General features: G+C 48.2%; 41 non-coding genes and 57 pseudogenes across 41 annotated transcripts; all 98 read left to right on the plus strand.

Moving 5' to 3' along the window:
• The first annotated feature begins 54 nt into the window (after window positions 1-54).
• LOC136425351 (5S ribosomal RNA) lies at window positions 55-174 on the plus strand. The gene has a single exon (XR_010754006.1). It is a non-coding gene; the product is annotated as a 5S ribosomal RNA (ribosomal RNA).
• Window positions 175-245: 71 nt separating this feature from the next.
• On the plus strand, window positions 246-363 carry LOC136426190 (5S ribosomal RNA; annotated as a pseudogene).
• Window positions 364-434: 71 nt separating this feature from the next.
• LOC136425357 (5S ribosomal RNA) lies at window positions 435-554 on the plus strand. Its single transcript, XR_010754009.1, has one exon. It is a non-coding gene; the product is annotated as a 5S ribosomal RNA (ribosomal RNA).
• Window positions 555-625: 71 nt separating this feature from the next.
• LOC136425726 (5S ribosomal RNA) lies at window positions 626-743 on the plus strand (annotated as a pseudogene).
• A 71-nt stretch (window positions 744-814) lies between these two features.
• On the plus strand, window positions 815-934 carry LOC136425361 (5S ribosomal RNA). The gene has a single exon (XR_010754011.1). It is a non-coding gene; the product is annotated as a 5S ribosomal RNA (ribosomal RNA).
• Window positions 935-1005: 71 nt separating this feature from the next.
• Window positions 1006-1123, plus strand: LOC136426191 (5S ribosomal RNA; annotated as a pseudogene).
• A 71-nt stretch (window positions 1124-1194) lies between these two features.
• Window positions 1195-1314, plus strand: LOC136425369 (5S ribosomal RNA). The gene has a single exon (XR_010754014.1). It is a non-coding gene; the product is annotated as a 5S ribosomal RNA (ribosomal RNA).
• Window positions 1315-1385: 71 nt separating this feature from the next.
• On the plus strand, window positions 1386-1503 carry LOC136425732 (5S ribosomal RNA; annotated as a pseudogene).
• Window positions 1504-1574: 71 nt separating this feature from the next.
• On the plus strand, window positions 1575-1694 carry LOC136425376 (5S ribosomal RNA). The gene has a single exon (XR_010754015.1). It is a non-coding gene; the product is annotated as a 5S ribosomal RNA (ribosomal RNA).
• Window positions 1695-1765: 71 nt separating this feature from the next.
• On the plus strand, window positions 1766-1883 carry LOC136426192 (5S ribosomal RNA; annotated as a pseudogene).
• Window positions 1884-1954: 71 nt separating this feature from the next.
• On the plus strand, window positions 1955-2074 carry LOC136425381 (5S ribosomal RNA). The gene has a single exon (XR_010754019.1). It is a non-coding gene; the product is annotated as a 5S ribosomal RNA (ribosomal RNA).
• Window positions 2075-2145: 71 nt separating this feature from the next.
• Window positions 2146-2263, plus strand: LOC136425736 (5S ribosomal RNA; annotated as a pseudogene).
• A 71-nt stretch (window positions 2264-2334) lies between these two features.
• LOC136425550 (5S ribosomal RNA) lies at window positions 2335-2454 on the plus strand. The gene has a single exon (XR_010754076.1). It is a non-coding gene; the product is annotated as a 5S ribosomal RNA (ribosomal RNA).
• Window positions 2455-2525: 71 nt separating this feature from the next.
• On the plus strand, window positions 2526-2643 carry LOC136426193 (5S ribosomal RNA; annotated as a pseudogene).
• Window positions 2644-2714: 71 nt separating this feature from the next.
• On the plus strand, window positions 2715-2834 carry LOC136425577 (5S ribosomal RNA). The gene has a single exon (XR_010754083.1). It is a non-coding gene; the product is annotated as a 5S ribosomal RNA (ribosomal RNA).
• Window positions 2835-2906: 72 nt separating this feature from the next.
• LOC136425748 (5S ribosomal RNA) lies at window positions 2907-3024 on the plus strand (annotated as a pseudogene).
• Window positions 3025-3096: 72 nt separating this feature from the next.
• Window positions 3097-3216, plus strand: LOC136425669 (5S ribosomal RNA; annotated as a pseudogene).
• A 71-nt stretch (window positions 3217-3287) lies between these two features.
• LOC136426194 (5S ribosomal RNA) lies at window positions 3288-3405 on the plus strand (annotated as a pseudogene).
• Window positions 3406-3476: 71 nt separating this feature from the next.
• LOC136425392 (5S ribosomal RNA) lies at window positions 3477-3596 on the plus strand. Its single transcript, XR_010754021.1, has one exon. It is a non-coding gene; the product is annotated as a 5S ribosomal RNA (ribosomal RNA).
• A 71-nt stretch (window positions 3597-3667) lies between these two features.
• Window positions 3668-3785, plus strand: LOC136426196 (5S ribosomal RNA; annotated as a pseudogene).
• A 71-nt stretch (window positions 3786-3856) lies between these two features.
• Window positions 3857-3976, plus strand: LOC136425683 (5S ribosomal RNA; annotated as a pseudogene).
• Window positions 3977-4048: 72 nt separating this feature from the next.
• On the plus strand, window positions 4049-4168 carry LOC136425675 (5S ribosomal RNA; annotated as a pseudogene).
• A 71-nt stretch (window positions 4169-4239) lies between these two features.
• LOC136426197 (5S ribosomal RNA) lies at window positions 4240-4357 on the plus strand (annotated as a pseudogene).
• A 71-nt stretch (window positions 4358-4428) lies between these two features.
• Window positions 4429-4548, plus strand: LOC136425399 (5S ribosomal RNA). The gene has a single exon (XR_010754023.1). It is a non-coding gene; the product is annotated as a 5S ribosomal RNA (ribosomal RNA).
• Window positions 4549-4619: 71 nt separating this feature from the next.
• LOC136426198 (5S ribosomal RNA) lies at window positions 4620-4737 on the plus strand (annotated as a pseudogene).
• A 71-nt stretch (window positions 4738-4808) lies between these two features.
• On the plus strand, window positions 4809-4928 carry LOC136425489 (5S ribosomal RNA). Its single transcript, XR_010754058.1, has one exon. It is a non-coding gene; the product is annotated as a 5S ribosomal RNA (ribosomal RNA).
• A 71-nt stretch (window positions 4929-4999) lies between these two features.
• On the plus strand, window positions 5000-5117 carry LOC136425708 (5S ribosomal RNA; annotated as a pseudogene).
• A 71-nt stretch (window positions 5118-5188) lies between these two features.
• Window positions 5189-5308, plus strand: LOC136425402 (5S ribosomal RNA). Its single transcript, XR_010754024.1, has one exon. It is a non-coding gene; the product is annotated as a 5S ribosomal RNA (ribosomal RNA).
• Window positions 5309-5379: 71 nt separating this feature from the next.
• On the plus strand, window positions 5380-5497 carry LOC136426200 (5S ribosomal RNA; annotated as a pseudogene).
• Window positions 5498-5568: 71 nt separating this feature from the next.
• On the plus strand, window positions 5569-5688 carry LOC136425599 (5S ribosomal RNA; annotated as a pseudogene).
• A 72-nt stretch (window positions 5689-5760) lies between these two features.
• LOC136426201 (5S ribosomal RNA) lies at window positions 5761-5878 on the plus strand (annotated as a pseudogene).
• A 71-nt stretch (window positions 5879-5949) lies between these two features.
• On the plus strand, window positions 5950-6069 carry LOC136425623 (5S ribosomal RNA; annotated as a pseudogene).
• Window positions 6070-6141: 72 nt separating this feature from the next.
• On the plus strand, window positions 6142-6259 carry LOC136426202 (5S ribosomal RNA; annotated as a pseudogene).
• A 71-nt stretch (window positions 6260-6330) lies between these two features.
• Window positions 6331-6450, plus strand: LOC136425494 (5S ribosomal RNA). The gene has a single exon (XR_010754059.1). It is a non-coding gene; the product is annotated as a 5S ribosomal RNA (ribosomal RNA).
• Window positions 6451-6521: 71 nt separating this feature from the next.
• On the plus strand, window positions 6522-6639 carry LOC136426203 (5S ribosomal RNA; annotated as a pseudogene).
• Window positions 6640-6710: 71 nt separating this feature from the next.
• On the plus strand, window positions 6711-6830 carry LOC136425409 (5S ribosomal RNA). The gene has a single exon (XR_010754025.1). It is a non-coding gene; the product is annotated as a 5S ribosomal RNA (ribosomal RNA).
• A 71-nt stretch (window positions 6831-6901) lies between these two features.
• On the plus strand, window positions 6902-7019 carry LOC136426204 (5S ribosomal RNA; annotated as a pseudogene).
• A 71-nt stretch (window positions 7020-7090) lies between these two features.
• On the plus strand, window positions 7091-7210 carry LOC136425413 (5S ribosomal RNA). The gene has a single exon (XR_010754030.1). It is a non-coding gene; the product is annotated as a 5S ribosomal RNA (ribosomal RNA).
• A 71-nt stretch (window positions 7211-7281) lies between these two features.
• On the plus strand, window positions 7282-7399 carry LOC136425744 (5S ribosomal RNA; annotated as a pseudogene).
• Window positions 7400-7470: 71 nt separating this feature from the next.
• On the plus strand, window positions 7471-7590 carry LOC136425557 (5S ribosomal RNA). The gene has a single exon (XR_010754077.1). It is a non-coding gene; the product is annotated as a 5S ribosomal RNA (ribosomal RNA).
• A 260-nt stretch (window positions 7591-7850) lies between these two features.
• Window positions 7851-7970, plus strand: LOC136425583 (5S ribosomal RNA). Its single transcript, XR_010754084.1, has one exon. It is a non-coding gene; the product is annotated as a 5S ribosomal RNA (ribosomal RNA).
• A 72-nt stretch (window positions 7971-8042) lies between these two features.
• Window positions 8043-8160, plus strand: LOC136425756 (5S ribosomal RNA; annotated as a pseudogene).
• A 72-nt stretch (window positions 8161-8232) lies between these two features.
• On the plus strand, window positions 8233-8352 carry LOC136425647 (5S ribosomal RNA; annotated as a pseudogene).
• A 72-nt stretch (window positions 8353-8424) lies between these two features.
• Window positions 8425-8544, plus strand: LOC136425678 (5S ribosomal RNA; annotated as a pseudogene).
• Window positions 8545-8615: 71 nt separating this feature from the next.
• Window positions 8616-8733, plus strand: LOC136426205 (5S ribosomal RNA; annotated as a pseudogene).
• A 71-nt stretch (window positions 8734-8804) lies between these two features.
• On the plus strand, window positions 8805-8924 carry LOC136425422 (5S ribosomal RNA). The gene has a single exon (XR_010754032.1). It is a non-coding gene; the product is annotated as a 5S ribosomal RNA (ribosomal RNA).
• Window positions 8925-8995: 71 nt separating this feature from the next.
• LOC136426206 (5S ribosomal RNA) lies at window positions 8996-9113 on the plus strand (annotated as a pseudogene).
• Window positions 9114-9184: 71 nt separating this feature from the next.
• LOC136425502 (5S ribosomal RNA) lies at window positions 9185-9304 on the plus strand. Its single transcript, XR_010754060.1, has one exon. It is a non-coding gene; the product is annotated as a 5S ribosomal RNA (ribosomal RNA).
• Window positions 9305-9375: 71 nt separating this feature from the next.
• LOC136426207 (5S ribosomal RNA) lies at window positions 9376-9493 on the plus strand (annotated as a pseudogene).
• A 71-nt stretch (window positions 9494-9564) lies between these two features.
• LOC136425430 (5S ribosomal RNA) lies at window positions 9565-9684 on the plus strand. Its single transcript, XR_010754035.1, has one exon. It is a non-coding gene; the product is annotated as a 5S ribosomal RNA (ribosomal RNA).
• Window positions 9685-9755: 71 nt separating this feature from the next.
• Window positions 9756-9873, plus strand: LOC136426208 (5S ribosomal RNA; annotated as a pseudogene).
• A 71-nt stretch (window positions 9874-9944) lies between these two features.
• Window positions 9945-10064, plus strand: LOC136425605 (5S ribosomal RNA; annotated as a pseudogene).
• Window positions 10065-10325: 261 nt separating this feature from the next.
• On the plus strand, window positions 10326-10445 carry LOC136425590 (5S ribosomal RNA). Its single transcript, XR_010754087.1, has one exon. It is a non-coding gene; the product is annotated as a 5S ribosomal RNA (ribosomal RNA).
• A 72-nt stretch (window positions 10446-10517) lies between these two features.
• LOC136425765 (5S ribosomal RNA) lies at window positions 10518-10635 on the plus strand (annotated as a pseudogene).
• A 72-nt stretch (window positions 10636-10707) lies between these two features.
• On the plus strand, window positions 10708-10827 carry LOC136425618 (5S ribosomal RNA; annotated as a pseudogene).
• Window positions 10828-10899: 72 nt separating this feature from the next.
• LOC136425658 (5S ribosomal RNA) lies at window positions 10900-11019 on the plus strand (annotated as a pseudogene).
• Window positions 11020-11280: 261 nt separating this feature from the next.
• Window positions 11281-11400, plus strand: LOC136425284 (5S ribosomal RNA). The gene has a single exon (XR_010753988.1). It is a non-coding gene; the product is annotated as a 5S ribosomal RNA (ribosomal RNA).
• A 71-nt stretch (window positions 11401-11471) lies between these two features.
• Window positions 11472-11591, plus strand: LOC136425721 (5S ribosomal RNA; annotated as a pseudogene).
• A 71-nt stretch (window positions 11592-11662) lies between these two features.
• On the plus strand, window positions 11663-11782 carry LOC136425437 (5S ribosomal RNA). Its single transcript, XR_010754038.1, has one exon. It is a non-coding gene; the product is annotated as a 5S ribosomal RNA (ribosomal RNA).
• Window positions 11783-11853: 71 nt separating this feature from the next.
• On the plus strand, window positions 11854-11971 carry LOC136426209 (5S ribosomal RNA; annotated as a pseudogene).
• Window positions 11972-12042: 71 nt separating this feature from the next.
• Window positions 12043-12162, plus strand: LOC136425543 (5S ribosomal RNA). The gene has a single exon (XR_010754073.1). It is a non-coding gene; the product is annotated as a 5S ribosomal RNA (ribosomal RNA).
• A 260-nt stretch (window positions 12163-12422) lies between these two features.
• LOC136425444 (5S ribosomal RNA) lies at window positions 12423-12542 on the plus strand. Its single transcript, XR_010754042.1, has one exon. It is a non-coding gene; the product is annotated as a 5S ribosomal RNA (ribosomal RNA).
• Window positions 12543-12613: 71 nt separating this feature from the next.
• On the plus strand, window positions 12614-12731 carry LOC136425780 (5S ribosomal RNA; annotated as a pseudogene).
• Window positions 12732-12802: 71 nt separating this feature from the next.
• LOC136425452 (5S ribosomal RNA) lies at window positions 12803-12922 on the plus strand. The gene has a single exon (XR_010754043.1). It is a non-coding gene; the product is annotated as a 5S ribosomal RNA (ribosomal RNA).
• Window positions 12923-12993: 71 nt separating this feature from the next.
• Window positions 12994-13111, plus strand: LOC136426211 (5S ribosomal RNA; annotated as a pseudogene).
• Window positions 13112-13182: 71 nt separating this feature from the next.
• Window positions 13183-13302, plus strand: LOC136425460 (5S ribosomal RNA). The gene has a single exon (XR_010754046.1). It is a non-coding gene; the product is annotated as a 5S ribosomal RNA (ribosomal RNA).
• Window positions 13303-13373: 71 nt separating this feature from the next.
• On the plus strand, window positions 13374-13491 carry LOC136426212 (5S ribosomal RNA; annotated as a pseudogene).
• A 71-nt stretch (window positions 13492-13562) lies between these two features.
• Window positions 13563-13682, plus strand: LOC136425507 (5S ribosomal RNA). The gene has a single exon (XR_010754063.1). It is a non-coding gene; the product is annotated as a 5S ribosomal RNA (ribosomal RNA).
• Window positions 13683-13753: 71 nt separating this feature from the next.
• On the plus strand, window positions 13754-13871 carry LOC136426213 (5S ribosomal RNA; annotated as a pseudogene).
• A 71-nt stretch (window positions 13872-13942) lies between these two features.
• On the plus strand, window positions 13943-14062 carry LOC136425527 (5S ribosomal RNA). The gene has a single exon (XR_010754068.1). It is a non-coding gene; the product is annotated as a 5S ribosomal RNA (ribosomal RNA).
• A 71-nt stretch (window positions 14063-14133) lies between these two features.
• Window positions 14134-14251, plus strand: LOC136426214 (5S ribosomal RNA; annotated as a pseudogene).
• Window positions 14252-14322: 71 nt separating this feature from the next.
• LOC136425521 (5S ribosomal RNA) lies at window positions 14323-14442 on the plus strand. Its single transcript, XR_010754066.1, has one exon. It is a non-coding gene; the product is annotated as a 5S ribosomal RNA (ribosomal RNA).
• Window positions 14443-14513: 71 nt separating this feature from the next.
• On the plus strand, window positions 14514-14631 carry LOC136426215 (5S ribosomal RNA; annotated as a pseudogene).
• Window positions 14632-14702: 71 nt separating this feature from the next.
• Window positions 14703-14822, plus strand: LOC136425462 (5S ribosomal RNA). Its single transcript, XR_010754047.1, has one exon. It is a non-coding gene; the product is annotated as a 5S ribosomal RNA (ribosomal RNA).
• Window positions 14823-14893: 71 nt separating this feature from the next.
• On the plus strand, window positions 14894-15011 carry LOC136426216 (5S ribosomal RNA; annotated as a pseudogene).
• A 71-nt stretch (window positions 15012-15082) lies between these two features.
• On the plus strand, window positions 15083-15202 carry LOC136425526 (5S ribosomal RNA). The gene has a single exon (XR_010754067.1). It is a non-coding gene; the product is annotated as a 5S ribosomal RNA (ribosomal RNA).
• A 72-nt stretch (window positions 15203-15274) lies between these two features.
• On the plus strand, window positions 15275-15392 carry LOC136425773 (5S ribosomal RNA; annotated as a pseudogene).
• Window positions 15393-15464: 72 nt separating this feature from the next.
• LOC136425687 (5S ribosomal RNA) lies at window positions 15465-15584 on the plus strand (annotated as a pseudogene).
• Window positions 15585-15656: 72 nt separating this feature from the next.
• Window positions 15657-15776, plus strand: LOC136425664 (5S ribosomal RNA; annotated as a pseudogene).
• Window positions 15777-15848: 72 nt separating this feature from the next.
• LOC136426217 (5S ribosomal RNA) lies at window positions 15849-15966 on the plus strand (annotated as a pseudogene).
• A 71-nt stretch (window positions 15967-16037) lies between these two features.
• LOC136425613 (5S ribosomal RNA) lies at window positions 16038-16157 on the plus strand (annotated as a pseudogene).
• A 71-nt stretch (window positions 16158-16228) lies between these two features.
• LOC136425700 (5S ribosomal RNA) lies at window positions 16229-16348 on the plus strand (annotated as a pseudogene).
• A 71-nt stretch (window positions 16349-16419) lies between these two features.
• Window positions 16420-16539, plus strand: LOC136425463 (5S ribosomal RNA). Its single transcript, XR_010754048.1, has one exon. It is a non-coding gene; the product is annotated as a 5S ribosomal RNA (ribosomal RNA).
• A 71-nt stretch (window positions 16540-16610) lies between these two features.
• LOC136426218 (5S ribosomal RNA) lies at window positions 16611-16728 on the plus strand (annotated as a pseudogene).
• A 71-nt stretch (window positions 16729-16799) lies between these two features.
• Window positions 16800-16919, plus strand: LOC136425528 (5S ribosomal RNA). The gene has a single exon (XR_010754069.1). It is a non-coding gene; the product is annotated as a 5S ribosomal RNA (ribosomal RNA).
• Window positions 16920-17179: 260 nt separating this feature from the next.
• LOC136425469 (5S ribosomal RNA) lies at window positions 17180-17299 on the plus strand. Its single transcript, XR_010754049.1, has one exon. It is a non-coding gene; the product is annotated as a 5S ribosomal RNA (ribosomal RNA).
• A 259-nt stretch (window positions 17300-17558) lies between these two features.
• On the plus strand, window positions 17559-17678 carry LOC136425529 (5S ribosomal RNA). The gene has a single exon (XR_010754070.1). It is a non-coding gene; the product is annotated as a 5S ribosomal RNA (ribosomal RNA).
• A 71-nt stretch (window positions 17679-17749) lies between these two features.
• Window positions 17750-17867, plus strand: LOC136426219 (5S ribosomal RNA; annotated as a pseudogene).
• Window positions 17868-17938: 71 nt separating this feature from the next.
• Window positions 17939-18058, plus strand: LOC136425531 (5S ribosomal RNA). The gene has a single exon (XR_010754071.1). It is a non-coding gene; the product is annotated as a 5S ribosomal RNA (ribosomal RNA).
• Window positions 18059-18318: 260 nt separating this feature from the next.
• Window positions 18319-18438, plus strand: LOC136425472 (5S ribosomal RNA). Its single transcript, XR_010754051.1, has one exon. It is a non-coding gene; the product is annotated as a 5S ribosomal RNA (ribosomal RNA).
• A 259-nt stretch (window positions 18439-18697) lies between these two features.
• LOC136425537 (5S ribosomal RNA) lies at window positions 18698-18817 on the plus strand. Its single transcript, XR_010754072.1, has one exon. It is a non-coding gene; the product is annotated as a 5S ribosomal RNA (ribosomal RNA).
• A 71-nt stretch (window positions 18818-18888) lies between these two features.
• On the plus strand, window positions 18889-19006 carry LOC136426220 (5S ribosomal RNA; annotated as a pseudogene).
• Window positions 19007-19077: 71 nt separating this feature from the next.
• On the plus strand, window positions 19078-19197 carry LOC136425480 (5S ribosomal RNA). The gene has a single exon (XR_010754055.1). It is a non-coding gene; the product is annotated as a 5S ribosomal RNA (ribosomal RNA).
• A 72-nt stretch (window positions 19198-19269) lies between these two features.
• On the plus strand, window positions 19270-19389 carry LOC136425639 (5S ribosomal RNA; annotated as a pseudogene).
• Window positions 19390-19460: 71 nt separating this feature from the next.
• LOC136425571 (5S ribosomal RNA) lies at window positions 19461-19580 on the plus strand. The gene has a single exon (XR_010754080.1). It is a non-coding gene; the product is annotated as a 5S ribosomal RNA (ribosomal RNA).
• Window positions 19581-19652: 72 nt separating this feature from the next.
• On the plus strand, window positions 19653-19770 carry LOC136425716 (5S ribosomal RNA; annotated as a pseudogene).
• Window positions 19771-19841: 71 nt separating this feature from the next.
• Window positions 19842-19961, plus strand: LOC136425598 (5S ribosomal RNA; annotated as a pseudogene).
• A 71-nt stretch (window positions 19962-20032) lies between these two features.
• On the plus strand, window positions 20033-20152 carry LOC136425652 (5S ribosomal RNA; annotated as a pseudogene).
• Window positions 20153-20639: the final 487 nt, after the last annotated feature.

The following is a 20639-nucleotide window of genomic DNA, read 5'->3' on the forward strand; positions in this document are numbered from 1 at the left end:
CTTTCAATCATTGGAACAAGTGGCTACAAGTAAGCCACCAAAACATCATCTTTCGCCTACGGCCACATCACGTTGAGAACACCCGATCCCGTTCGATCTCGGATAGTTAAGCAACGTCGAGTCCGGTCAGTACCTGGATGGGAGACCACTTGGGAACACCGGATGCTGTAGGCGTCTTTTTGATTTTTTTTCTTTCAATCATTGGAAAAGGTGGCTATAAGTAAGCCAGCAAAACATCATCTTTCGCCTACGGGCACATGGCGTTGACAACACCCGATCCCGTTCGAACTCGGATAGTTAAGCAACGTCGAGTCCGGTCAGTGCCTGGATGGGAGACCTCCGGGGAACACCATTCTGTAGACGTCTTTTTGATTTTTTTTCTTTCAATCATTGGAACAAGTGGCTACAAGTAAGCCACCAAAACATCATCTTTCGCCTACGGCCACATCACGTTGAGAACACCCGATCCCGTTCGATCTCGGATAGTTAAGCAACGTCGAGTCCGGTCAGTACCTGGATGGGAGACCACTTGGGAACACCGGATGCTGTAGGCGTCTTTTTGATTTTTTTTCTTTCAATCATTGGAACAAGTGGCTACAAGTAAGCCACCAAAACATCATCTTTCGCCTACGGCCACATCACGTTGAGAACACCCGATCCCGTTCGAACTCGGATAGTTAAGCAACGTCGAGTCCGGTCAGTGCCTGGATGGGAGACCTCCGGGGAACACCATTCTGTAGACGTCTTTTTGATTTTTTTTCTTTCAATCATTGGAACAAGTGGCTACAAGTAAGCCACCAAAACATCATCTTTCGCCTACGGCCACATCACGTTGAGAACACCCGATCCCGTTCGATCTCGGATAGTTAAGCAACGTCGAGTCCGGTCAGTACCTGGATGGGAGACCACTTGGGAACACCGGATGCTGTAGGCGTCTTTTTGATTTTTTTTCTTTCAATCATTGGAAAAGGTGGCTATAAGTAAGCCAGCAAAACATCATCTTTCGCCTACGGGCACATGGCGTTGACAACACCCGATCCCGTTCGAACTCGGATAGTTAAGCAACGTCGAGTCCGGTCAGTGCCTGGATGGGAGACCTCCGGGGAACACCATTCTGTAGACGTCTTTTTGATTTTTTTTCTTTCAATCATTGGAACAAGTGGCTACAAGTAAGCCACCAAAACATCATCTTTCGCCTACGGCCACATCACGTTGAGAACACCCGATCCCGTTCGATCTCGGATAGTTAAGCAACGTCGAGTCCGGTCAGTACCTGGATGGGAGACCACTTGGGAACACCGGATGCTGTAGGCGTCTTTTTGATTTTTTTTCTTTCAATCATTGGAACAAGTGGCTACAAGTAAGCCACCAAAACATCATCTTTCGCCTACGGCCACATCACGTTGAGAACACCCGATCCCGTTCGAACTCGGATAGTTAAGCAACGTCGAGTCCGGTCAGTGCCTGGATGGGAGACCTCCGGGGAACACCATTCTGTAGACGTCTTTTTGATTTTTTTTCTTTCAATCATTGGAACAAGTGGCTACAAGTAAGCCACCAAAACATCATCTTTCGCCTACGGCCACATCACGTTGAGAACACCCGATCCCGTTCGATCTCGGATAGTTAAGCAACGTCGAGTCCGGTCAGTACCTGGATGGGAGACCACTTGGGAACACCGGATGCTGTAGGCGTCTTTTTGATTTTTTTTCTTTCAATCATTGGAAAAGGTGGCTATAAGTAAGCCAGCAAAACATCATCTTTCGCCTACGGGCACATGGCGTTGACAACACCCGATCCCGTTCGAACTCGGATAGTTAAGCAACGTCGAGTCCGGTCAGTGCCTGGATGGGAGACCTCCGGGGAACACCATTCTGTAGACGTCTTTTTGATTTTTTTTCTTTCAATCATTGGAACAAGTGGCTACAAGTAAGCCACCAAAACATCATCTTTCGCCTACGGCCACATCACGTTGAGAACACCCGATCCCGTTCGATCTCGGATAGTTAAGCAACGTCGAGTCCGGTCAGTACCTGGATGGGAGACCACTTGGGAACACCGGATGCTGTAGGCGTCTTTTTGATTTTTTTTCTTTCAATCATTGGAACAAGTGGCTACAAGTAAGCCACCAAAACATCATCTTTCGCCTACGGCCACATCACGTTGAGAACACCCGATCCCGTTCGAACTCGGATAGTTAAGCAACGTCGAGTCCGGTCAGTGCCTGGATGGGAGACCTCCGGGGAACACCATTCTGTAGACGTCTTTTTGATTTTTTTTCTTTCAATCATTGGAACAAGTGGCTACAAGTAAGCCACCAAAACATCATCTTTCGCCTACGGCCACATCACGTTGAGAACACCCGATCCCGTTCGATCTCGGATAGTTAAGCAACGTCGAGTCCGGTCAGTACCTGGATGGGAGACCACTTGGGAACACCGTATGCTGTAGGCGTCTTTTTGATTTTTTTTCTTTCAATCATTGGAAAAGGTGGCTATAAGTAAGCCAGCAAAACATCATCTTTCGCCTACGGGCACATGGCGTTGACAACACCCGATCCCGTTCGAACTCGGATAGTTAAGCAACGTCGAGTCCGGTCAGTGCCTGGATGGGAGACCTCCGGGGAACACCATTCTGTAGACGTCTTTTTGATTTTTTTTCTTTCAATCATTGGATCAAGTGGCTACAAGTAAGCCACCAAAACATCATCTTTCGCCTACGGGCACATCACGTTGAGACCACCCGATCCCGTTCGAACTCGGATAGTTAAGCAACGTCGAGTCCGGTCAGTACCTGGATGGGAGACCACTTGGGAACACCGGATGCTGTAGGCGTCTTTTTAATTTGTTTTTCTTTCAATCATTGGAAAAGGTGGCTATAAGTAAGCCAGCAAAACATCATCTTTCGCCTACGGGCACATGGCGTTGACAACACCCGATCCCGTTCGAACTCGGATAGTTAAGCAACGTCGAGTCCGGTCAGTGCCTGGATGGGAGACCTCCGGGGAACACCATTCTGTAGGCGTCTTTTTGATTTGTTTTTCTTTCAATCATTTGAAGAGGTGGCTATGAGTAAGCCAGCAAAACATCATCTTTCGCCTACGGGCACATGGCGTTGACAACACCCGATCCCGTTCGAACTCGGATAGTTAAGCAACGTCGAGTCCGGTCAGTGCCTGGATGGGAGACCTCCAGGGAATACCGGATGCTGTAGGCGTCTTTTTGATTTTTTTTCTTTCAATCATTTGAAGAGGTGGCTATGAGTAAGCCAGCAAAACATCATCTTTCGCCTACGGGCACATGGCGTTGACAACACCCGATCCCGTTCGAACTCGGATAGTTAAGCAACGTCGAGTCCGGTCAGTGCCTGGATGGGAGACCTCCGGGGAACACCATTCTGTAGACGTCTTTTTGATTTTTTTTCTTTCAATCATTGGAACAAGTGGCTACAAGTAAGCCACCAAAACATCATCTTTCGCCTACGGCCACATCACGTTGAGAACACCCGATCCCGTTCGATCTCGGATAGTTAAGCAACGTCGAGTCCGGTCAGTACCTGGATGGGAGACCACTTGGGAACACCGGATGCTGTAGGCGTCTTTTTGATTTTTTTTCTTTCAATCATTGGAAAAGGTGGCTATAAGTAAGCCAGCAAAACATCATCTTTCGCCTACGGGCACATGGCGTTGACAACACCCGATCCCGTTCGAACTCGGATAGTTAAGCAACGTCGAGTCCGGTCAGTGCCTGGATGGGAGACCTCCGGGGAACACCATTCTGTAGACGTCTTTTTGATTTTTTTTCTTTCAATCATTGGAACAAGTGGCTATAAGGTAGCCACCAAAACATCATCTTTCGCCTACGGGCACATCACGTTGACAACACCCGATCCCGTTCGAACTCGGATAGTTAAGCAACGTCGAGTCCGGTCAGTGCCTGGATGGGAGACCTCCGGGGAACACCGTATGCTGTAGGCGTCTTTTTGATTTGTTTTTCTTTCAATCATTTGAAGAGGTGGCTATGAGTAAGCCAGCAAAACATCATCTTTCGCCTACGGGCACATGGCGTTGACAACACCCGATCCCGTTCGAACTCGGATAGTTAAGCAACGTCGAGTCCGGTCAGTGCCTGGATGGGAGACCTCCAGGGAATACCGGATGCTGTAGGCGTCTTTTTGATTTTTTTTCTTTCAATCATTTGAAGAGGTGGCTATGAGTAAGCCAGCAAAACATCATCTTTCGCCTACGGGCACATGGCGTTGACAACACCCGATCCCGTTCGAACTCGGATAGTTAAGCAACGTCGAGTCCGGTCAGTGCCTGGATGGGAGACCTCCGGGGAACACCATTCTGTAGACGTCTTTTTGATTTTTTTTCTTTCAATCATTGGAACAAGTGGCTACAAGTAAGCCACCAAAACATCATCTTTCGCCTACGGCCACATCACGTTGAGAACACCCGATCCCGTTCGATCTCGGATAGTTAAGCAACGTCGAGTCCGGTCAGTACCTGGATGGGAGACCACTTGGGAACACCGGATGCTGTAGGCGTCTTTTTGATTTTTTTTCTTTCAATCATTGGAAAAGGTGGCTATAAGTAAGCCAGCAAAACATCATCTTTCGCCTACGGGCACATGGCGTTGACAACACCCGATCCCGTTCGAACTCGGATAGTTAAGCAACGTCGAGTCCGGTCAGTGCCTGGATGGGAGACCTCCGGGGAACACCATTCTGTAGACGTCTTTTTGATTTTTTTTCTTTCAATCATTGGAACAAGTGGCTACAAGTAAGCCACCAAAACATCATCTTTCGCCTACGGCCACATCACGTTGAGACCACCCGATCCCGTTCGATCTCGGATAGTTAAGCAACGTCGAGTCCGGTCAGTACCTGGATGGGAGACCACTTGGGAACACCGGATGCTGTAGGCGTCTTTTTGATTTTTTTTCTTTCAATCATTGGAAAAGGTGGCTATAAGGTAGCCACCAAAACATCATCTTTCGCCTACGGGCACATCACGTTGACAACACCCGATCCCGTTCGAACTCGGATAGTTAAGCAACGTCGAGTCCGGTCAGTGCCTGGATGGGAGACCTCCGGGGAACACCATTCTGTAGACGTCTTTTTGATTTTTTTTCTTTCAATCATTGGAACAAGTGGCTACAAGTAAGCCACCAAAACATCATCTTTCGCCTACGGCCACATCACGTTGAGAACACCCGATCCCGTTCGATCTCGGATAGTTAAGCAACGTCGAGTCCGGTCAGTACCTGGATGGGAGACCACTTGGGAACACCGGATGCTGTAGGCGTCTTTTTGATTTTTTTTCTTTCAATCATTGGAAAAGGTGGCTATAAGTAAGCCAGCAAAACATCATCTTTCGCCTACGGGCACATGGCGTTGACAACACCCGATCCCGTTCGAACTCGGATAGTTAAGCAACGTCGAGTCCGGTCAGTGCCTGGATGGGAGACCTCCGGGGAACACCATTCTGTAGACGTCTTTTTGATTTTTTTTCTTTCAATCATTGGAACAAATGGCTACAAGTAAGCCACCAAAACATCATCTTTCGCCTACGGCCACATCACGTTGAGACCACCCGATCCCGTTCGATCTCTGATAGTTAAGCAACGTCGAGTCCGGTCAGTACCTGGATGGGAGACCACTTGGGAACACCGGATGCTGTAGGCGTCTTTTTGATTTGTTTTTCTTTCAATCATTGGAAAAGGTGACTATAAGTAAGCCAGCAAAACATCTTCTTTCGCCTACGGGCACATGGCGTTGACAACACCCGATCCCGTTCGAACTCGGATAGTTAAGCAACGTCGAGTCCGGTCAGTGCCTGGATGGGAGACCTCCGGGGAACACCATTCTGTAGACGTCTTTTTTATTTTTTTTCTTTCAATCATTGGAACAAGTGGCTACAAGTAAGCCACCAAAACATCATCTTTCGCCTACGGGCACATCACGTTGAGAACACCCGATCCCGTTCGATCTCGGATAGTTAAGCAACGTCGAGTCCGGTCAGTACCTGGATGGGAGACCACTTGGGAACACCGTATGCTGTAGGCGTCTTTTTGATTTTTTTTTCTTTCAATCATTGGAAAAGGTGGCTATGAGTAAGCCAGCAAAACATCATCTTTCGCCTACGGGCACATGGCGTTGACAACACCCGATCCCGTTCGAACTCGGATAGTTAAGCAACGTCGAGTCCGGTCAGTGCCTGGATGGGAGACCTCCGGGGAACACCATTCTGTAGACGTCTTTTTGATTTTTTTTCTTTCAATCATTGGATCAAGTGGCTACAAGTAAGCCACCAAAACATCATCTTTCGCCTACGGCCACATCACGTTGAGACCACCCGATCCCGTTCGATCTCGGATAGTTAAGCAACGTCGAGTCCGGTCAGTACCTGGATGGGAGACCACTTGGGAACACCGGATGCTGTAGGCGTCTTTTTGATTTTTTTTCTTTCAATCATTGGAAAAGGTGGCTATAAGTAAGCCAGCAAAACATCATCTTTCGCCTACGGGCACATGGCGTTGACAACACCCGATCCCGTTCGAACTCGGATAGTTAAGCAACGTCGAGTCCGGTCAGTGCCTGGATGGGAGACCTCCGGGGAACACCATTCTGTAGACGTCTTTTTGATTTTTTTTCTTTCAATCATTGGAACAAGTGGCTACAAGTAAGCCACCAAAACATCATCTTTCGCCTACGGCCACATCACGTTGAGAACACCCGATCCCGTTCGATCTCGGATAGTTAAGCAACGTCGAGTCCGGTCAGTACCTGGATGGGAGACCACTTGGGAACACCGGATGCTGTAGGCGTCTTTTTGATTTTTTTTCTTTCAATCATTGGAAAAGGTGGCTATAAGTAAGCCAGCAAAACATCATCTTTCGCCTACGGGCACATGGCGTTGACAACACCCGATCCCGTTCGAACTCGGATAGTTAAGCAACGTCGAGTCCGGTCAGTGCCTGGATGGGAGACCTCCGGGGAACACCATTCTGTAGACGTCTTTTTGATTTTTTTTCTTTCAATCATTGGAACAAGTGGCTACAAGTAAGCCACCAAAACATCATCTTTCGCCTACGGCCACATCACGTTGAGAACACCCGATCCCGTTCGATCTCGGATAGTTAAGCAACGTCGAGTCCGGTCAGTACCTGGATGGGAGACCACTTGGGAACACCGGATGCTGTAGGCGTCTTTTTGATTTTTTTTCTTTCAATCATTGGAACAAGTGGCTACAAGTAAGCCACCAAAACATCATCTATCGCCTACGGCCACATCACGTTGAGAACACCCGATCCCGTTCGAACTCGGATAGTTAAGCAACGTCGAGTCCGGTCAGTGCCTGGATGGGAGACCTCCGGGGAACACCATTCTGTAGACGTCTTTTTGATTTTTTTTCTTTCAATCATTGGAACAAGTGGCTACAAGTAAGCCACCAAAACATCATCTTTCGCCTACGGCCACATCACGTTGAGAACACCCGATCCCGTTCGATCTCGGATAGTTAAGCAACGTCGAGTCCGGTCAGTACCTGGATGGGAGACCACTTGGGAACACCGTATGCTGTAGGCGTCTTTTTGATTTTTTTTCTTTCAATCATTGGAAAAGGTGGCTATAAGTAAGCCAGCAAAACATCATCTTTCGCCTACGGGCACATGGCGTTGACAACACCCGATCCCGTTCGAACTCGGATAGTTAAGCAACGTCGAGTCCGGTCAGTGCCTGGATGGGAGACCTCCGGGGAACACCATTCTGAAGACGTCTTTTTGATTTTTTTTCTTTCAATCATTGGATCAAGTGGCTACAAGTAAGCCACCAAAACATCATCTTTCGCCTACGGGCACATCACGTTGAGACCACCCGATCCCGTTCGAACTCGGATAGTTAAGCAACGTCGAGTCCGGTCAGTACCTGGATGGGAGACCACTTGGGAACACCGGATGCTGTAGGCGTCTTTTTAATTTGTTTTTCTTTCAATCATTGGAAAAGGTGGCTATAAGTAAGCCAGCAAAACATCATCTTTCGCCTACGGGCACATGGCGTTGACAACACCCGATCCCGTTCGAACTCGGATAGTTAAGCAACGTCGAGTCCGGTCAGTGCCTGGATGGGAGACCTCCGGGGAACACCATTCTGTAGGCGTCTTTTTGATTTTTTTTTCTTTCAATCATTGGAACAAGTGGCTATAAGGTAGCCACCAAAACATCATCTTTCGCCTACGGGCACATCACGTTGACAACACCCGATCCCGTTCGAACTCGGATAGTTAAGCAACGTCGAGTCCGGTCAGTGCCTGGATGGGAGTCCTCCGGGGAACACCGGATGCTGTAGGCGTCTTTTTGATTTGTTTTTCTTTCAATCATTTGAAGAGGTGGCTATGAGTAAGCCAGCAAAACATCATCTTTCGCCTACGGGCACATGGCGTTGACAACACCCGATCCCGTTCGAACTCGGATAGTTAAGCAACGTCGAGTCCGGTCAGTGCCTGGATGGGAGACCTCCAGGGAATACCGGATGCTGTAGGCGTCTTTTTGATTTTTTTTCTTTCAATCATTTGAAGAGGTGGCTATGAGTAAGCCAGCAAAACATCATCTTTCGCCTACGGGCACATGGCGTTGACAACACCCGATCCCGTTCGAACTCGGATAGTTAAGCAACGTCGAGTCCGGTCAGTGCCTGGATGGGAGACCTCCGGGGAACACCATTCTGTAGACGTCTTTTTGATTTTTTTTCTTTCAATCATTGGAACAAGTGGCTACAAGTAAGCCACCAAAACATCATCTTTCGCCTACGGCCACATCACGTTGAGAACACCCGATCCCGTTCGATCTCGGATAGTTAAGCAACGTCGAGTCCGGTCAGTACCTGGATGGGAGACCACTTGGGAACACCGGATGCTGTAGGCGTCTTTTTGATTTTTTTTCTTTCAATCATTGGAAAAGGTGGCTATAAGTAAGCCAGCAAAACATCATCTTTCGCCTACGGGCACATGGCGTTGACAACACCCGATCCCGTTCGAACTCGGATAGTTAAGCAACGTCGAGTCCGGTCAGTGCCTGGATGGGAGACCTCCGGGGAACACCATTCTGTAGACGTCTTTTTGATTTTTTTTCTTTCAATCATTGGAACAAGTGGCTACAAGTAAGCCACCAAAACATCATCTTTCGCCTACGGCCACATCACGTTGAGACCACCCGATCCCGTTCGATCTCGGATAGTTAAGCAACGTCGAGTCCGGTCAGTACCTGGATGGGAGACCACTTGGGAACACCGGATGCTGTAGGCGTCTTTTTGATTTTTTTTCTTTCAATCATTGGAAAAGGTGGCTATAAGTAAGCCAGCAAAACATCGTCTTTCGCCTACGGGCACATGGCGTTGACAACACCCGATCCCGTTCGAACTCGGATAGTTAAGCAACGTCGAGTCCGGTCAGTGCCTGGATGGGAGACCTCCGGGGAACACCATTCTGTAGACGTCTTTTTGATTTTTTTTCTTTCAATCATTGGAACAAGTGGCTACAAGTAAGCCACCAAAACATCATCTTTCGCCTACGGCCACATCACGTTGAGAACACCCGATCCCGTTCGATCTCGGATAGTTAAGCAACGTCGAGTCCGGTCAGTACCTGGATGGGAGACCACTTGGGAACACCGGATGCTGTAGGCGTCTTTTTGATTTTTTTTCTTTCAATCATTGGAAAAGGTGGCTATAAGTAAGCCAGCAAAACATCATCTTTCGCCTACGGGCACATGGCGTTGACAACACCCGATCCCGTTCGAACTCGGATAGTTAAGCAACGTCGAGTCCGGTCAGTGCCTGGATGGGAGACCTCCGGGGAACACCATTCTGTAGACGTCTTTTTGATTTTTTTTCTTTCAATCATTGGAACAAGTGGCTACAAGTAAGCCACCAAAACATCATCTTTCGCCTACGGCCACATCACGTTGAGACCACCCGATCCCGTTCGATCTCTGATAGTTAAGCAACGTCGAGTCCGGTCAGTACCTGGATGGGAGACCACTTGGGAACACCGGATGCTGTAGGCGTCTTTTTGATTTGTTTTTCTTTCAATCATTGGAAAAGGTGACTATAAGTAAGCCAGCAAAACATCTTCTTTCGCCTACGGGCACATGGCGTTGACAACACCCGATCCCGTTCGAACTCGGATAGCTAAGCAACGTCGAGTCCGGTCAGTGCCTGGATGGGAGACCTCCGGGGAACACCATTCTGTAGACGTCTTTTTGATTTTTTTTCTTTCAATCATTGGATCAAGTGGCTACAAGTAAGCCACCAAAACATCATCTTTCGCCTACGGGCACATCACGTTGAGACCACCCGATCCCGTTCGAACTCGGATAGTTAAGCAACGTCGAGTCCGGTCAGTACCTGGATGGGAGACCACTTGGGAACACCGGATGCTGTAGGCGTCTTTTTAATTTGTTTTTCTTTCAATCATTGGAAAAGGTGGCTATAAGTAAGCCAGCAAAACATCATCTTTCGCCTACGGGCACATGGCGTTGACAACACCCGATCCCGTTCGAACTCGGATAGTTAAGCAACGTCGAGTCCGGTCAGTGCCTGGATGGGAGACCTCCGGGGAACACCATTCTGTAGGCGTCTTTTTGATTTTTTTTTCTTTCAATCATTGGAACAAGTGGCTATAAGGTAGCCACCAAAACATCATCTTTCGCCTACGGGCACATCACGTTGACAACACCCGATCCCGTTCGAACTCGGATAGTTAAGCAACGTCGAGTCCGGTCAGTGCCTGGATGGGAGACCTCCGGGGAACACCGGATGCTGTAGGCGTCTTTTTGATTTGTTTTTCTTTCAATCATTGGAAAAAGTGACTATAAGTAAGCCAGCAAAACATCTTCTTTCGCCTACGGGCACATGGCGTTGACAACAACCGATCCCGTTCGAACTCGGATAGTTAAGCAACGTCGAGTCCGGTCAGTACCTGGATGGGAGACCTCCAGGGAATACCGGATGCTGTAGGCGTCTTTTTGATTTTTTTTTCTTTCAATCATTGGAAAAGGTGGCTATGAGTAAGCCAGCAAAACATCATCTTTCGCCTACGGGCACATGGCGTTGACAACACCCGATCCCGTTCGAACTCGGATAGTTAAGCAACGTCGAGTCCGGTCAGTGCCTGGATGGGAGACCTCCGGGGAACACCATTCTGTTGACGTCTTTTTGATTTTTTTTCTTTCAATCATTGGAACAAGTGGCTACAAGTAAGCCACCAAAACATCATCTTTCGCCTACGGCCACATCACGTTGACAACACCCGATCCCGTTCGATCTCGGATAGTTAAGCAACGTCGAGTCCGGTCAGTACCTGGATGGGAGACCACTTGGGAACACCGGATGCTGTAGGCGTCTTTTTGATTTTTTTTCTTTCAATCATTGGAAAAGGTGGCTATAAGTAAGCCAGCAAAACATCATCTTTCGCCTACGGGCACATGGCGTTGACAACACCCGATCCCGTTCAAACTCGGATAGTTAAGCAACGTCGAGTCCGGTCAGTGCCTGGATGGGAGACCTCCGGGGAACACCGGATGCTGTAGACGTCTTTTTTCTTTTTTTTCTTTCAATCATTGGAACAAGTGGCTACAAGTAAGCCACCAAAACATCATCTTTCGCCTACGGCCACATCACGTTGAGAACACCCGATCCCGTTCGATCTCGGATAGTTAAGCAACGTCGAGTCCGGTCAGTACCTGGATGGGAGACCACTTGGGAACACCGGATGCTGTAGGCGTCTTTTTGATTTTTTTTCTTTCAATCATTGGAAAAGGTGGCTATAAGTAAGCCAGCAAAACATCATCTTTCGCCTACGGGCACATGGCGTTGACAACACCCGATCCCGTTCGAACTCGGATAGTTAAGCAACGTCGAGTCCGGTCAGTGCCTGGATGGGAGACCTCCGGGGAACACCATTCTGTAGACGTCTTTTTGATTTTTTTTCTTTCAATCATTGGAACAAGTGGCTACAAGTAAGCCACCAAAACATCATCTTTCGCCTACGGCCACATCACGTTGAGACCACCCGATCCCGTTCGATCTCGGATAGTTAAGCAACGTCGAGTCCGGTCAGTACCTGGATGGGAGACCACTTGGGAACACCGGATGCTGTTGGCGTCTTTTTGAATTTTTTTCTTTCAATCATTGGAAAAGGTGGCTATAAGTAAGCCACCAAAACATCATCTTTCGCCTACGGGTACATGGCGTTGACAACACCCGATCCCGTTCGAACTCGGATAGTTAAGCAACGTCGAGTCCGGTCAGTGCCTGGATGGGAGACCTCCGGGGAACACCATTCTGTAGACGTCTTTTTGATTTTTTTTCTTTCAATCATTGGAACAAGTGGCTACAAGTAAGCCACCAAAACATCATCTTTCGCCTACGGCCACATCACGTTGAGAACACCCGATCCCGTTCGATCTCGGATAGTTAAGCAACGTCGAGTCCGGTCAGTACCTGGATGGGAGACCACTTGGGAACACCGGATGCTGTAGGCGTCTTTTTGATTTTTTTTCTTTCAATCATTGGAAAAGGTGGCTATAAGTAAGCCAGCAAAACATCATCTTTCGCCTACGGGCACATGGCGTTGAGAACACCCGATCCCGTTCGAACTCGGATAGTTAAGCAACGTCCAGTCCGGTCAGTGCCTGGATGGGAGACCTCCGGGGAACACCATTCTGTAGACGTCTTTTTGATTTTTTTTCTTTCAATCATTGGAACAAGTGGCTACAAGTAAGCCACCAAAACATCATCTTTCGCCTACGGCCACATCACGTTGAGAACACCCGATCCCGTTCGATCTCGGATAGTTAAGCAACGTCGAGTCCGGTCAGTACCTGGATGGGAGACCACTTGGGAACACCGGATGCTGTAGGCGTCTTTTTGATTTTTTTTCTGTCAATCATTGGAAAAGGTGGCTATAAGTAAGCCAGCAAAACATCATCTTTCGCCTACGGGCACATGGCGTTGACAACACCCGATCCCGTTCGAACTCGGATAGTTAAGCAACGTCGAGTCCGGTCAGTGCCTGGATGGGAGACCTCCGGGGAACACCATTCTGTAGACGTCTTTTTGATTTTTTTTCTTTCAATCATTGGAACAAGTGGCTACAAGTAAGCCACCAAAACATCATCTTTCGCCTACGGCCACATCACGTTGAGAACACCCGATCCCGTTCGATCTCGGATAGTTAAGCAACGTCGAGTCCGGTCAGTACCTGGATGGGAGACCACTTGGGAACACCGGATGCTGTAGGCGTCTTTTTGATTTTTTTTCTTTCAATCATTGGAAAAGGTGGCTATAAGTAAGCCAGCAAAACATCATCTTTCGCCTACGGGCACATGGCGTTGACAACACCCGATCCCGTTCGAACTCGGATAGTTAAGCAACGTCGAGTCCGGTCAGTGCCTGGATGGGAGACCTCCGGGGAACACCATTCTGTAGACGTCTTTTTGATTTTTTTTCTTTCAATCATTGGAACAAGTGGCTACAAGTAAGCCACCAAAACATCATCTTTCGCCTACGGCCACATCACGTTGAGACCACCCGATCCCGTTCGATCTCGGATAGTTAAGCAACGTCGAGTCCGGTCAGTACCTGGATGGGAGACCACTTGGGAACACCGGATGCTGTAGGCGTCTTTTTGATTTTTTTTCTTTCAATCATTGGAAAAGGTGGCTATAAGTAAGCCAGCAAAACATCATCTTTCGCCTACGGGCACATGGCGTTGACAACACCCGATCCCGTTCGAACTCGGATAGTTAAGCAACGTCGAGTCCGGTCAGTGCCTGGATGGGAGACCTCCGGGGAACACCATTCTGTAGACGTCTTTTTGATTTTTTTTCTTTCAATCATTGGAACAAGTGGCTACAAGTAAGCCACCAAAACATCATCTTTCGCCTACGGCCACATCACGTTGAGAACACCCGATCCCGTTCGATCTCGGATAGTTAAGCAACGTCGAGTCCGGTCAGTACCTGGATGGGAGACCACTTGGGAACACCGGATACTGTAGGCGTCTTTTTGATTTTTTTTCTTTCAATCATTGGAAAAGGTGGCTATAAGTAAGCCAGCAAAACATCATCTTTCGCCTACGGGCACATGGCGTTGACAACACCCGATCCCGTTCGAACTCGGATAGTTAAGCAACGTCGAGTCCGGTCAGTGCCTGGATGGGAGACCTCCGGGGAACACCATTCTGTAGACGTCTTTTTGATTTTTTTTCTTTCAATCATTGGAACAAGTGGCTACAAGTAAGCCACCAAAACATCATCTTTCGCCTACGGCCACATCACGTTGAGACCACCCGATCCCGTTCGATCTCGGATAGTTAAGCAACGTCGAGTCCGGTCAGTACCTGGATGGGAGACCACTTGGGAACACCGGATGCTGTAGGCGTCTTTTTGATTTTTTTTCTTTCAATCATTGGAAAAGGTGGCTATAAGTAAGCCAGCAAAACATCATCTTTCGCCTACGGGCACATGGCGTTGACAACACCCGATCCCGTTCGAACTCGGATAGTTAAGCAACGTCGAGTCCGGTCAGTGCCTGGATGGGAGACCTCCGGGGAACACCATTCTGTAGACGTCTTTTTGATTTTTTTTCTTTCAATCATTGGAACAAGTGGCTACAAGTAAGCCACCAAAACATCATCTTTCGCCTACGGCCACATCACGTTGAGAACACCCGATCCCGTTCGATCTCGGATAGTTAAGCAACGTCGAGTCCGGTCAGTACCTGGATGGGAGACCACTTGGGAACACCGGATGCTGTAGGCGTCTTTTTGATTTTTTTTCTTTCAATCATTGGAAAAGGTGGCTATAAGTAAGCCAGCAAAACATCATCTTTCGCCTACGGGCACATGGCGTTGACAACACCCGATCCCGTTCGAACTCGGATAGTTAAGCAACGTCGAGTCCGGTCAGTGCCTGGATGGGAGACCTCCGGGGAACACCATTCTGTAGACGTCTTTTTGATTTTTTTTCTTTCAATCATTGGAACAAGTGGCTACAAGTAAGCCACCAAAACATCATCTTTCGCCTACGGCCACATCACGTTGAGACCACCCGATCCCGTTCGATCTCGGATAGTTAAGCAACGTCGAGTCCGGTCAGTACCTGGATGGGAGACCACTTGGGAACACCGGATGCTGTAGGCGTCTTTTTAATTTGTTTTTCTTTCAATCATTGGAAAAGGTGGCTATAAGTAAGCCAGCAAAACATCATCTTTCGCCTACGGGCACATGGCGTTGACAACACCCGATCCCGTTCGAACTCGGATAGTTAAGCAACGTCGAGTCCGGTCAGTGCCTGGATGGGAGACCTCCGGGGAACACCATTCTGTAGGCGTCTTTTTGATTTTTTTTTCTTTCAATCATTGGAACAAGTGGCTATAAGGTAGCCACCAAAACATCATCTTTCGCCTACGGGCACATCACGTTGACAACACCCGATCCCGTTCGAACTCGGATAGTTAAGCAACGTCGAGTCCGGTCAGTGCCTGGATGAGAGACCTCCGGGGAACACCGGATGCTGTAGGCGTCTTTTTGATTTGTTTTTCTTTCAATCATTGGAAAAAGTGACTATAAGTAAGCCAGCAAAACATCTTCTTTCGCCTACGGGCACATGGCGTTGACAACAACCGATCCCGTTCGAACTCGGATAGTTAAGCAACGTCGAGTCCGGTCAGTACCTGGATGGGAGACCTCCAGGGAATACCGGATGCTGTAGGCGTCTTTTTGATTTTTTTTTCTTTCAATCATTGGAAAAGGTGGCTATGAGTAAGCCAGCAAAACATCATCTTTCGCCTACGGGCACATGGCGTTGACAACACCCGATCCCGTTCGAACTCGGATAGTTAAGCAACGTCGAGTCCGGTCAGTGCCTGGATGGGAGACCTCCGGGGAACACCATTCTGTAGACGTCTTTTTGATTTTTTTTCTTTCAATCATTGGAACAAGTGGCTACAAGTAAGCCACCAATACATCATCTTTCGCCTACGGCCACATCACGTTGAGACCACCCGATCCCGTTCGATCTCTGATAGTTAAGCAACGTCGAGTCCGGTCAGTACCTGGATGGGAGACCACTTGGGAACACCGGATGCTGTAGGCGTCTTTTTGATTTTTTTTCTTTCAATCATTGGAGAAGGTGGCTATAAGTAAGCCAGCAAAACATCATCTTTCGCCTACGGGCACATGGCGTTGACAACACCCGATCCCGTTCGAACTCGGATAGTTAAGCAACGTCGAGTCCGGTCAGTGCCTGGATGGGAGACCTCCGGGGAACACCGGATACTGTAGACGTCTTTTTGATTTTTTTTCTTTCAATCATTGGAACAAGTGGCTACAAGTAAGCCACCAAAACATCATCTTTCGCCTACGGCCACATCACGTTGAGAACACCCGATCCCGTTCGATCTCGGATAGTTAAGCAACGTCGAGTCCGGTCAGTACCTGGATGGGAGACCACTTGGGAACACCGGATGCTGTAGGCGTCTTTTTGATTTTTTTTCTTTCAATCATTGGAAAAGGTGGCTATAAGTAAGCCAGCAAAACATCATCTTTCGCCTACGGGCACATGGCGTTGACAACACCCGATCCCGTTCGAACTCGGATAGTTAAGCAACGTCGAGTCCGGTCAGTGCCTGGATGGGAGACCTCCGGGGAACACCATTCTGTAGACGTCTTTTTGATTTTTTTTCTTTCAATCATTGGAACAAGTGGCTACAAGTAAGCCACCAAAACATCATCTTTCGCCTACGGCCACATCACGTTGAGAACACCCGATCCCGTTCGATCTCGGATAGTTAAGCAACGTCGAGTCCGGTCAGTACCTGGATGGGAGACCACTTGGGAACACCGGATGCTGTTGGCGTCTTTTTGAATTTTTTTCTTTCAATCATTGGAAAAGGTGGCTATAAGTAAGCCACCAAAACATCATCTTTCGCCTACGGGTACATGGCGTTGACAACACCCGATCCCGTTCGAACTCGGATAGTTAAGCAACGTCGAGTCCGGTCAGTGCCTGGATGGGAGACCTCCGGGGAACACCATTCTGTAGACGTCTTTTTGATTTTTTTTCTTTCAGTCATTGGAACAAGTGGCTACAAGTAAGCCACCAAAACATCATCTTTCGCCTACGGCCACATCACGTTGAGAACACCCGATCCCGTTCGATCTCGGATAGTTAAGCAACGTCGAGTCCGGTCAGTACCTGGATGGGAGACCACTTGGGAACACCGGATGCTGTAGGCGTCTTTTTGATTTTTTTTCTTTCAATCATTGGAAAAGGTGGCTATAAGTAAGCCAGCAAAACATCATCTTTCGCCTACGGGCACATGGCGTTGACAACACCCGATCCCGTTCGAACTCGGAAAGTTAAGCAACGTCGAGTCCGGTCAGTGCCTGGATGGGAGACCTCCGGGGAACACCATTCTGAGACGTCTTTTTGATTTTTTTTCTTTCAATCATTGGAACAAGTGGCTACAAGTAAGCCACCAAAACATCATCTTTCGCCTACGGCCACATCACGTTGAGAACACCCGATCCCGTTCGATCTCGGATAGTTAAGCAACGTCGAGTCCGGTCAGTACCTGGATGGGAGACCACTTGGGAACACCGGATGCTGTTGGCGTCTTTTTGATTTTTTTTCTTTCAATCATTGGAAAAGGTGGCTATAAGTAAGCCAGCAAAACATCATCTTTCGCCTACGGGCACATGGCGTTGACAACACCCGATCCCGTTCGAACTCGGATAGTTAAGCAACGTCGAGTCCGGTCAGTGCCTGGATGGGAGACCTCCGGGGAACACCATTCTGTAGACGTCTTTTTGATTTTTTTTCTTTCAATCATTGGAACAAGTGGCTACAAGTAAGCCACCAAAACATCATCTTTCGCCTACGGCCACATCACGTTGAGAACACCCGATCCCGTTCGATCTCGGATAGTTAAGCAACGTCGAGTCCGGTCAGTACCTGGATGGGAGACCACTTGGGAACACCGGATGCTGTTGGCGTCTTTTTGAATTTTTTTCTTTCAATCATTGGAAAAGGTGGCTATAAGTAAGCCACCAAAACATCATCTTTCGCCTACGGGTACATGGCGTTGACAACACCCGATCCCGTTCGAACTCGGATGGTTAAGCAACGTCGAGTCCGGTCAGTGCCTGGATGGGAGACCTCCGGGGAACACCATTCTGTAGACGTCTTTTTGATTTTTTTTCTTTCAGTCATTGGAACAAGTGGCTACAAGTAAGCCACCAAAACATCATCTTTCGCCTACGGCCACATCACGTTGAGAACACCCGATCCCGTTCGATCTCGGATAGTTAAGCAACGTCGAGTCCGGTCAGTACCTGGATGGGAGACCACTTGGGAACACCGGATGCTGTAGGCGTCTTTTTGATTTTTTTTCTTTCAATCATTGGAAAAGGTGGCTATAAGTAAGCCAGCAAAACATCATCTTTCGCCTACGGGCACATGGCGTTGACAACACCCGATCCCGTTCGAACTCGGAAAGTTAAGCAACGTCGAGTCCGGTCAGTGCCTGGATGGGAGACCTCCGGGGAACACCATTCTGAGACGTCTTTTTGATTTTTTTTCTTTCAATCATTGGAACAAGTGGCTACAAGTAAGCCACCAAAACATCATCTTTCGCCTACGGCCACATCACGTTGAGAACACCCGATCCCGTTCGATCTCGGATAGTTAAGCAACGTCGAGTCCGGTCAGTACCTGGATGGGAGACCACTTGGGAACACCGGATGCTGTTGGCGTCTTTTTGATTTTTTTTCTTTCAATCATTGGAAAAGGTGGCTATAAGTAAGCCAGCAAAACATCATCTTTCGCCTACGGGCACATGGCGTTGACAACACCCGATCCCGTTCGAACTCGGATAGTTAAGCAACGTCGAGTCCGGTCAGTGCCTGGATGGGAGACCTCCGGGGAACACCATTCTGTAGACGTCTTTTTGATTTTTTTTCTTTCAATCATTGGAACAAGTGGCTACAAGTAAGCCACCAAAACATCATCTTTCGCCTACGGCCACATCACGTTGAGAACACCCGATCCCGTTCGATCTCGGATAGTTAAGCAACGTCGAGTCCGGTCAGTACCTGGATGGGAGACCACTTGGGAACACCGGATGCTGTAGGCGTCTTTTTAATTCGTTTTTCTTTCAATCATTGGAAAAAGTGACTATAAGTAAGCCACCAAAACATCATCTTTTGCCTACGGGCACATGGCGTTGACAACACCCGATCCCGTTCGAACTCGGATAGTTAAGCAACGTCGAGTCCGGTCAGTACCTGGATGGGAGACCTCCGGGGAACACCGGATACTGTAGGCGTCTTTTTGAATTTTTTCCTTTCATTCATTGGAAAAAGTGGCTATAAGGTAGCCACGAAAACATCATCTTTCGCCTACGGGCACATCACGTTGACAACACCCGATCCCGTTCGAACTCGGATAGTTAAGCAACGTCGAGTCCGGTCAGTACCTGGATGGGAGACCTCCGGGGAACACCGGATACTGTAGGCGTCTTTTTGATTTTTTTTTCTTTCAATCATTGGAAAAAGTGGCTATAAGGTAGCCACGAAAACATTATCTTTCGCCTACGGGCACATGGCGTTGATAACACCCGATCCCGTTCGAACTCGGATAGTTAAGCAACGTCGAGTCCGGTCAGTACCTGGATGGGAGACCTCCGGGGAACACCATTCTGTAGACGTCTTTTTGATTTTTTTTCTTTCAATCATTGGAAAAAGTGGCTACAAGTAAGCCACCAAAACATCATCTTTCGCCTACGGGCACATCACGTTGAGAACACCCGATCCCGTTCGATCTCGGATAGTTAAGCAACGTCGAGTCCGGTCAGTACCTGGATGGGAGACCTCCAGGGAACACCGGATGCTGTAGGCGTCTTTTTGATTTTTGTTCTTTCAATCATTGGAAAAAGTGACTATAAGTAAGCCACCAAAACATCAGCTTTCGCCTACGGCCACATCACGTTGACAACACCCGATCCCGTTAGAACTCGGATAGTTAAGCAACGTCAAGTCCGGTCAGTACCTGGATAGGAGACCTCCGGGGAACACCGGATGCTGTAGACGTCTTTTTGATTATTTTTCTTTCAATCATTGGAACAAGTGGCTATAAGGAAGCCATCAAAACATCATCTTTCGCCTACGGGCACATCACGTTGACAACATCCGACACCGTTCGAACTCGGATAGTTAAGCAACGTCGAGTCCGGTCAGTACCTGAATGGGAGACCTCCGTCAAACACCGGATGCTGTGGACGTCTTTTTGGCGACGCCTCAGGGGCGAGCCTAATAATATACTTTACGCCCGTTCTGCAAGAATTCCCAGAATTGTACAGGCATGCCTGGAATTTGTTCGTGCATAGTTGCAACATATGAGTATTCCCTGGGGAATTTGTTTTGAAGTGGCCTGTCCCTCTGTTGAATTGGAAGTAGTAACGGGGTTGGCAAACAGTTTGATGGAATGTTTTGTCATGGATTTTCAAAATGTATGTCTTTAATGTAATCGGGTAGTAATTACGGTTGTTTATTAAAGCGTTTATTGTAATGATCTATA

This window comes from Branchiostoma lanceolatum, chromosome 1, assembly GCF_035083965.1.
Source record: "Branchiostoma lanceolatum isolate klBraLanc5 chromosome 1, klBraLanc5.hap2, whole genome shotgun sequence".
Lineage (NCBI taxonomy): Eukaryota > Metazoa > Chordata > Leptocardii > Amphioxiformes > Branchiostomatidae > Branchiostoma > Branchiostoma lanceolatum.